Source organism: Acinonyx jubatus, chromosome B3 (assembly GCF_027475565.1).
Source record: "Acinonyx jubatus isolate Ajub_Pintada_27869175 chromosome B3, VMU_Ajub_asm_v1.0, whole genome shotgun sequence".
In the NCBI taxonomy this organism is placed as follows: domain Eukaryota; kingdom Metazoa; phylum Chordata; class Mammalia; order Carnivora; family Felidae; genus Acinonyx; species Acinonyx jubatus.
Genome location: NC_069386.1, coordinates 80,181,701 through 80,192,429, shown reverse-complemented (window position 1 = coordinate 80,192,429; position 10,729 = coordinate 80,181,701). Strand labels below are relative to the sequence as shown.

Below are 10,729 nucleotides of genomic sequence, written 5' to 3'. Positions count from 1 at the left end.
ATAACAGATATTAAGAGAACTGGCATAGTTCTGAAGTAAAACTGTAAATGAATATTGTCAGATGTACCTGAATGAAAAATGTTTCTGATTCTCTTCCCTAATTGGAGACATTCTTATTCTTGCCAAATCAATGGCCATGTAACATGTACCTGGGGACTTACTAATCTGCTCTATAAATGGTATCATGTCTAACATAACAGCTGTTATTAGGGCTACTACTTGGTTGAACTTACAGTAAGTCTACAGTCATTCTCCAGGATCCACCTGCTTTCTTCAGGGACCAGACTAGTAAACTAGAGATTTGATAGAGACTATCACGCTTTGCTTTTTAAGGGTGGCACTAATCTCTGCTACTCCCATTTCTGGGATGAGATAATGTATTTTCTTTACTATCTTGTGCAAAGGTTGGAGATACCATCACATCTTGTCTTTTCCACTATAGTAAATCTTATTCCACAGGCCAAGAACCACATGATGGTTAGTCCAACCACCAAGTATGTCTATCCCATCACGTTAGGACTGGTCAGATAACCACTGTAGGGGTCTGATGAAATAGTGGACCCATTATAAGCTGGACTTTCGACAGAGTTCTTTTTGTTACTTGGCCCCTATGTACCCCCTATCCTAACAAAGAGTATAACGATGCTTTGGGATCATTAGATAACAAACATCAACTCAGACCTTGTGTCTAATATTCCTCAAAATGTAAGATCCTCCTTTCCCCCAATGTACAATCAATCATCTACTTAAATAGCCTAGGTCATTTTGGGAAATTACGGGGAAAATCTTATATACTTGCTGGGGTATTGTAGGGCCTTTCCTCCTGGAGATTTGTTCACCTTTTTAGTCAGTTGGTTTGGTTTTGTCACTGGCTCAGGTCAGGGAATCGAACAGGGATTTTAATTTTTATTGTAAGGTTGCCCTTGGCCTCTTCCTTCTCCATATTTGCTCTTTTTTTAAATTTTTTTTTTTTAACGTTTATTTATTTTTGAGACAGGGAGAGACAGAGCATGAATGGGGGAGGGTCAGAGAGAGAGGGAGACACAGAATCGGAAACAGGCTCCAGGCTCTGAGCTGTCAGCACAGAGCCTGCCGCGGGGCTTGAACTCACGGACCGCGAGATCATGACCTGAGCCGAAGTCAGACGCTTAACCGACTGAGCCACCCAGGCGCCCCATATTTGCTCTTTAAGAATATTTTAGATGTTGAGTAGCACCATCATTGAATGTTCACCCCCTTTGCCCAGAGGGTTAAGCTTTCACGGCTCTCTCTCCAACTTTGCAGATCATTATGGTAAGTATGGCTCTGTGGCTTCTAGAAGTTTAGTGTACCACCTGCTTTGAGATAATATTATCCCTATTGCTGTTAATGAGCTCAGTTCTGTGACCACCTTTCCTACCACCAACCCCAGCCTACATGTGACAGAAGCCACCAATAAACTCCCTTTGATACTGGTGTCCCTCTCATAAAAACATTCCTGATGGTCTTGTGAAATGCAGGGTCAGGGAGTCTTTCTTGGTGAATACAGAAATGTCCAGTTCCTAACGTCTGTCCACATCCACCCACTAGTTGATCATTGGCTACAGGTGCCCAGGAACAGTGTGTCTTGAGTTTAAATGTTGTAGTGAATTCTGAAAGTACAGCAACTGAAAACTAACAGTTGATAGGGCAACAGTAGTTGATGAGATAGGGGTCAGGAATACTTGCTCATGCAACTTAATGGAGTCCTCTGGCACTAATGCCCAATCACAGACGTATCACTTCCATCTTACGATAGATTGCTGTTGGGTCCATCTGACTTATGACCTGATAGATCTGATGGAACCTACCTTATCGTAGTTCTGGCCACATGGCCACTTGATAGCCATGGTCATGGTGTCTTTTCCAGGGTGTAGAAGCATACCAAGAACTTCTTGAAAGGTATATAATTCTCTGTAGGAATGGTGTGGATTGCTCCAAAACCCTAAGAGTCTATGTTGTAATTCTCCCATTGGGGAATTCCATAAACTCCATGTTGTCTTTTCCCATTATAGATTCCTCCAATACCATTGAATGTGCTGTCATAAGGGCCTTTCTAAAAATATAGGCAACTACTTATACAAATACTTATTTGTATTATCAAAGATAGGAGTTATGGTTTTTCTCTGTACATTTTTTTCTACTTCATTAATTTTTACTTTTTTCTCCCTGATGACAATTTAGGCTTCCTAACGGATGATTCAAAGCTATGAAATTCTGCTTATAATATTTGTATGCAAAGCCATAAATCTCCAAGCATGGTTACCTCCCACAATTCAGCATCCCTCAAGATTTATCTTTTAGTTCAAAATATTTCCATTCTTTACTTTTTTTTTCACCATGAACATTTTTACAAGTATACACTTTATTTCCAAACATTTGGAGATTTTCTTATCTTGCTATTAACTTTTATTTTAACTTTTACTATAACAGGAGAACAAATTCTCTGTGATTTTAATCCTTTGAAATTTGAGATTTCCTTTGTGGTTCAGCTTGTATTCAATTTTGTAATAGTTTCATGTAATTATCTACAGTTATCAGGTGTGGCTTCTAAAATAGGTTCCTTATGTCATGTTTGCTTATGTTGAAATCTTCAATACTTTTACTGATATTTTTTATTTGCTTGTTCTATGTGTTAATCTCCTACTTGGATAGTGGACTTTTCTATCTCTCCCTGTATTTCCAACATTTGTTTTGGTTTTATTTATTTTAAACTGATAAGAACAGATACTACACTTGATCTTAGCCAAAAGGCCGAGAAGCGATTTTTTTTTTTTTAATGCTATGGTACTCGGTGCTTACAAATTTAGAATTGTTCTCTTCTTGCTGAATTAAACCTTTATCATTATTAAATGTTCTCTATCTCCAGTAATGCTTTTTGCCTTACATTTTACTGTCTTATAATAGTATGGCAACATCAGCTCTTAGTATTTGCATGATGTATCTTTTTTATAAAGTGCTTTATACTTATCTATTGATATAGCAGTATATTTTTCTTATTCTATAAATGCACATTACAGTGACTGATTTTTGAAAGTTAAACCAAATATGTATGTTCCTTTAAACATTTTGTGAAACGTACTTAAGATATTTAATTTATATTCATGACACAGCCCTATAATTATGTCCTTGTTGAATCTATCAAGATTATATTAGCCTTCTAAAATCAAGTGTTTTCTTTTTCAATCCTACTGAAGACTTTATAAAAAATATGTGCTATTTCTTATTTAGTAAAATTCACCAGCAAAGTCATATATGGGCCTGTGAATGCATGTAAGCTTTGAAGTTATAGATTCGTTTTAATACATATCAAGCTAATGTCAGTATTTCCTACTCTTTTCATATAAGTTTTAATATGTTGTACTTTGGAGGAATTTTTCTATTTCACTCAAAGTTTCAAATATATTGGCATTCAGCTGTTTATAATACCATCTTTATCCTTTTAATCTTTCTGTATCCTTATGACTTTTGGTGGCCCTTGTAAATGTGATTTTGTCATTTTTTGAATCCAGTTGGACTTCCTGTATCATTTACTTAGAACATTAATTTTTTTTTAATTCAATGTACTTGTTATTATGTTTGGATCTAAATGTACTGTAATACATTTTTGTCCTATGTGTCTCTGTTCTTTTTTTCTTTTTAAACATTTATTATTATTCCATTTTTTCCTTTCTTTCTTCAATGTTACACCCTTTTACTTATCATTAACATTAGATTTACCCACATACTTACCATTGCTATTGCCTTTCATTCTTTCCTACATATCAACATTTCATCTGGAGAGTTTTATTGTCTGAAAAAGTATTCAGTACTTCATTTTACAATCATTTTCTACTTTGTCTGAAAATATCTTTGATTTTACCTTTATTCTATAAGACTATTTTTTTTTCTATTGAATGCTAGGGAGGTATTTCACTGCTGCTTGGCTTCTAATATTTTGACTGAGAAAGCAGCTTTAAGTGGTACTCTTTTGTAGGGAATCCTTTTTCTATTGTTGCTTTTAATTTTTTGTTTATTTTTCAGTTTTATTATGGTATGTTTCAGTATGTGGTTTTTTTTTTTCTTGCTTGTCATTGATTCACAGCCCCTGAAACAGTTGTTTGTAGTCTTGATAGCTGTGGAAAGATCTCAGCCATTATCTAGTCATATATTGCTTCTTTCTCTCTCTGCTCTTCCTGGGAAATTCAATTAAATTTATGACAAGACTTTCTCTTCACTACATTTTAATTTTTTCAGTTTCTGTTCTTTTATTGTATTTTCTATTAACCACTTTCAATTCATGAATTCTATTTTCAGCTGTGTCTAATCTGCTATAAGTCAATCCTTTGAGTCCTTAAATTCAGCTAATATATTTTTGGGTTAACTTCCATTTGGTACCTTTATGTATTTTTGTAGTCATCTGCTGAAATCCTCTATCTTGACTTTTATTTCCTTGGGCTTAGCATATACAGTCTGTGTTGTTAGTTTTAATTCAGGTTGTCTGCACACATGCCTTGTTATTTTGGGTAGGACATCAAATTTGCGAAACTGTAGAAATACTTTGAGGTCTTCAAATCCAATACCTGTCCACCTACACCTATGGCAGGCCATCAGAAGTATTGTTCAGCCTCTCAGTTACCCCTTAAAGAATTGTGGTCCCAAAGGAGAGTTTTATCTATCTGGGCCTTTTTTCTCCCCCTCATGCTGGCTGTAATCCTTCACCATCCTGTTAGCTTTTTTTTTTCCTTTAAAGGTTTTTTTTTTTTTGTTTTGTTTTGTTTTTTGTTTTTTTTTCAGTAATCTCTACACCCAACATGGGGCTTGAACACAAAACTCTGAGATCAAGAATCACATGCTCTACCAACTGAGCCATCCAGGCATCCCAATCTTGTTAGTTTTTTGATGGCCTTCAAACTGATGTTTGGAAGCAATTTTGTCCATCTTTTTTCTAGGTTTCCTAAGCTGGAGGATTGGTCCAAATGATATTACCTGGCAATACTAAAAATGGAAATTCTTTCTTGTTGCTTTAAGCCATTTACATTCTAACTAAATAGGATTCTGACTTCCTGTAAATGTAGCATAAGAAAGGTGAAGATATGTGGGAACTGTGGTAAAAAAAACAAAACAAAACGAAAAAAAACCTTGTATACTAAATTTGGCTCCTTTCAAATTTCATCTTATGTTCATATAAAATTCTTGACTTATCTTTCTTTTGTGGAGAGATGGCCCTTGGAGCTATCTACTGTGCCAATTTCACTGAAGTCATTTATACCTCATTTTTGAATGTGAAACTAACTCTGCATCTTTGTTCATAGCATATTATCCTTTTTGTATATTGTTATAGTTTCAATTTGCTAAATTGCTGGTAAGACTTTTTTTAATCTATATTCAGGAGACATATTAGTCTATAGTTTTCTTCTAATATAGTTTTGGTATCAGGGTAATGCTGGCATTATAGAATTAGATGACACAATGCTCCTCTTCAATTTTCTCGAAGAGACTGTAAAGTTAACATCTGGTGAGTTAATGAAATCATGTTTACAGCAGCCTAGGAAATGTGTCCAGATGAAAATTGTTAAGGCTATTAGCTTTTTGGTGAGAATAATTGCTTAGTTTAGAGCACTAGGTGACATCAATTTAAATACAATGCAAATTATTCCAAGTGGTTTTCCTTGAGTTTTGGGTTTGAAGATATTACCAAGACTGCTCAGTTGCTGTCTGCTGTCTACTCAGTCAATGCTGAGTTTGAATTGACTGAATAACCTCAATGGATGTATTGTGGAACAACTAAAGAGAGTTGAGAAAATGTTCAGTACAACCTTAAATGGAATCTGATCTTACAACTGATGGTGGCAAAATATAGGTGTAGAACAGAAAGAAGCTTTGTCCAACAAATTTATCAAGATTTTCAATATTAAGGCTTCAAATATGTGGTTACTCATTGTATTATTTATCAGCAGGTCCTTTATGGAAAATATTTGAACTATCATGTGTTAGCAGTATCAACGGTAGACTTCATCAATTTTTATAGACTTATCAATTGTAAATTCCGTGACTTTATCAGAAGAAGCCAAATGTCCTGATTTGCCCTTCCACACAGCAATTCAATTTCTTAGCAATGATAAAGTTTGGTTGCACATTTTTGAGCTCAGTGCCAGGCCTGAAACTTTTCTGAATGAGAGGACCCACCCCAACCACCATTATTGAACACTGAATGTTTTTCAAAATTAGCTTATTGTTCTTGACTTGATGGTTTGTAATGAATTCAACCTAAAATTACAAGGCAAAGTAGATAACATGCAAAGTCTATGCTGCAGGGAATGCATTTCATGATAACTAACATTGTTTGAATCACAAGCAAATGTTCAGTTGCTCTATACATTTTCTGTACTATCAGAAATTAAAACAAAAAAAATAATTTCATCATTTCCAAATTTGTATTAGATGTACTTTCCAAGCTCATCCTATACTTCCAGCAGCAGTTTTTGGACCTTGATAAACTTACAAAGGAAATTCTATATTTCAAAATATATTTTAATCATATGAATGTGAAATTTCCACACAACCTTCAATTGGAAATGATTAATTTGCAATGTAATAACACTTTAAATTTTTGCCAATAAAAATTTTATGGATTTTCCCCCCCAAGTATCTATAGAATATCTTTGCTTTTGGCCTCTCGGGCTACAAAGCTTAAAATATTTACCACCTCCTAATGTAACACTGTTTGTCAGCTATATTTCAATTAAAAATATAATAAATATTTATCATCTGTCCCTTTATAAAGTTTGCCAGTCCACATCCTAATATTTCAAACTGGCAAGTTTTTCCTGTGAATTACTTAAGATGCCCTTTCCTCAACACATTCTTAGATGTTCTCTTCAGAATTTTTCTCACAAATATATCCATATAATTTCTGAGCTACATAAAATCTATAATGTGTAATTACACTGATTCTGTGAGAAGCTTTCTTACTTTGAATAAATAATTTTCTCTCATTTATGAACTCTTGATATATACTGGAAACTACTGCCAAGGTCTCTGCCACAGTAAACAGTGGCTCAGGTACCCTGGTCATATCAAACAATCTGTTGGGGAAAGCTTTACACACACACAAACACATAGTTTTTTCTCCTTTGTCAATCTGCTGATGCTACTGTGGCATTTTCTAGAGAAGTTACTACAGTATGTTCTCTGACATGTATTTAAAACAAGATTTTTCCATGAAGGCACTCTTATTTAGTAGAAGCATAGTTTTTCCTCCAGTGGGTTTTCTGATACTCACATTTAATCTAGCACTGTTTTCCAACTCACTACATATATGATTTCACTGTGTGCAGTTTCTGATACACTTGGCATTGTGACTTGGAAATTAAGAAACACATAGTAGCCCCCAGTATGAACTGCAATGTGCAACTGTATTAGTTATCTTTTGCTGTGTAAATTACCCCCAAACTCAGCAGCTTAAAACATTTACTACATTTACCAGGGACGAGAATTGGGAGAAGTCTAGTTGCACAGGTCTAGTTCTGATTATCTTGTGATGTTTCATTCAAGGTGTCAGCTGGAGGCTTCCAAGCTCATTCCCAATTGCTGGTAGACTTCAGTTCCTCACCATGTGCACCCCACAATATGACAATTTGCCTCCCTCAGAGCAGGAGATCATTTAGAGTGGGTGCCCAAGAGAGGAAATCACAGTCCTTTATAGTCTAGTCTTGGATCTAACACACCATCACTTCTGCTGTTTGCTACTGGTCACACAAGACCAATCTTGGTAGAAGGTACAGGACCATACAAAAACGTGAACAACAGAAGCCAGGGCCATGCGGGCCATTTCAATGGCTGGCTATCACTCAGTAAGCCAGTTTGATTTGTTGATGGACTTTTCAAACTCAGTATGTATTAGTCTGTCTCCAGTATGAAACTCTGATGTACATGGAGCTGTGACTTCTGGGTGAATGCTTTTCCACAGTTACTGCATTCACATGGCTTCTTTGCCAGTGTAAATTTTCTGAAGTGCAACCAAGACTGACTTAACAGGTGAAGGCCTTTTCAAATTTCAATACATTCACAGGTTTCTTGCTAGTGTGAGCATTACAGTATGCAAAGATGTGTGACCTTTTGGTAAATGTCTCTACATATTTAATGAATGTTTAAGATTTTTGTTCTGAATGGCTGCAGATATTAAGACTTGAATTTCCCAGTTACCATGTTTCTCTCCAGTATGAATTGTCTGATGTTCAAACGGCTTCTGATTGAAGACCTGCTCACATTCCATATACATATAATTTTTGTACACGAATTCTTCAAAAGAACCGGAGTACTGATTGGTGGGCAAGGTCTTTCTTTACTTTATTTCATCTTGGCCTATATTCTTAACTCTGTTTTCCACAGGAGATGAAAGAAGGTTAGGTTGTCTTTAAGTTCCGATCAGAGTTGCTAGAAGAGGGGTTCGAGTTTCTAACTGATCTCTTCAGGCTCAAGTGCTTTTATCCAAGACACCAAAACCTCCAAAGTTTGTGGGTTTTAGAGGGAACTTGATTCAAAAGTCAGTCTCCCAAGAACAGTTGGAAATCTCAATGACAATACTAAATTGCCTAAGGACCACTTTTGCTTTCCTTGATTTTTATTTATTGCAGCCCTACTGGTGATGAAGTATCTTTGCTTTTGTTTGTCTGGATCCATCTTTATTCCACAAGGTCTTTTCCTTGGCAGATACTGTATCTGCCCCATGTCTGCATTTTGAAGATGTCATTCCATTGTCTTCTGTCCTTGATCATTTCTACTGAGACATCAACTGTCAGTCTTATTGGTGTTATACTGAATATCTTTTCTCAAGCTGCTTAAAAAACATGGCCCATTTTGGATTTTCAATAATTTTATCATGGGTACCTAGGCATAGTTTCAAACAGTTCTCCTGGACTGGGATTGTCTGAACTTTAGTCTGCTTTTTATCAGTTTTAGAAAACTGCTGACCATAACCTCTACAAGCATTGTTTCTACCCCAATTGTGCTCTCCTTTTGTGACTCCAAAATACATGTCAGACACTCTGAACATATCCTGAGATTATCCAGTGATAGTCTAGTCTTCTGGGTCATGGGGAGTTAATTTTTGAGTTCTAGATGTCCTTTCACACAAAACATGAATCATTCCTTGACATATTTCATATATCAATCCTCTCCATTTTCTTCCACATTAAATCACAATCGTTTAAAAGTAATAGCCTTACTCCACAATCTAGATCATTTAGATTCAATTGTACATTTTTTTCCCTCTTGGTTGTCATGATTTTGCTTCACATACCTAGTAATCATTAAACAGTATGCTGGATACTGTATACAAAAGAACTGTAGAATCTCAAAAATTATCTCCAAGACAATTTCTTCCTCTGAAAATGGTTCCCCTTTGCTGTTAGGCAGTTTTGGTAAGATTTAGTCCAAAGTCCAAATTTATCCATTTCTAGGGTGTGGACCTAGAAAGTTTTCAATTGAGAAACTGGAGGGACCTTTGTATCCTCTTCAGCTTTGCCTTTCAGAAATTTTCAGCTTAGATTTTTAGTCTAAGCTTCAACATTTAACAAATATCTTGACAGAAATAAACTGGCTATTCTTTTAAGGCTTTCAAAACCTCGTTTTGCCACTCCAGCCCTGTGTAATCAGTAAAAGCACAGCTGGTTTCTCTTAATGTGGCCCTCTGCCTAGGCCATATCCAGACCCCCAGACTGAGCCCAGCTTCTACAAAGGAGACTGGAGGGTAAAAGTTTCTGATCTTCTACTAACCTCTGAATAGTTCTTCCCCTGATAGGAGTGAGTCTAGTGTAAGCATTTCCGTATCACACTGGTGCTTTTAAAAATAAGGCTTTTGAAAATTATCCTGCTTTAATAGGTTAGATTGTGTGTTGACCTGCTGTGGGCAGTAACATCTCATGTAAAACATTGAACCTGTACAGTGTTTATAACGCAAATATTTAAAAGTGGTAGAAAAACAAAAATGGTGACTTTGGTAATTTGTGAGATGTATAAATTTAGAATACTAAAAACATTCTTCAATGCAACTCACTCCTCCAATTCTTTTTATCAGTTTCTTCTTTGACAGAACCCGTTTGTTCACAAAGTTAAGACATCATAAATAGCTGAATTTTTCTAAGAAAGAACACTATAACTTTCCTTAGTAAGATGGCTAGATCTTTGCCAATAAAATACTTTTGACTGGTTTATTACAACTTATGATTATAAAATTGCTCAGTAACTATCGAGTCTGCATATTAAGTTTAAATTTGTTTCTTAATTTTTTTAATGTTTAGAGAAACAGAGCACAAGTGGGGGAGGGGCAGAGAGAGAAGCCATGAAGCAGGCTCCAGGCTCTGAGCTGTCACCAAAGAGCTCAACGCAGGGCCTGAACCCACTAACTTCAAAATCATGACCTGAGCCGAAGTCAGATGCTTAAACCAACTAAGTCACCCAGGTGCCCAAAGTTTAAATTTGAATATCAAGGTTTTTTCTATGTAATGAACCATTCTCATGTGAACTTTTTCTTCCAGAAACTCCCATTCTGTCCTCCCCATATGGAATATATAAGCACATAACTGGGAATAAATATCTTATTTTTGCACCTCAAAGATTTGTATAGTTGGATGCCTTCTGGATAGTTTTGAGTCTTAATTTCCACTAGTGATTCTGAGATTTGGGAACCATGGCTTATAAACAGAAAAATACTCAAAACCCGGCACAT

At 35.7% G+C, this 10,729-nt stretch overlaps 1 pseudogene; it reads right to left on the bottom strand.

Moving 5' to 3' along the window:
• Positions 1–2,667: 2,667 nt before the first annotated feature.
• On the bottom strand, positions 2,668–2,784 carry LOC113601677 (uncharacterized; annotated as a pseudogene).
• Positions 2,785–10,729: the final 7,945 nt, after the last annotated feature.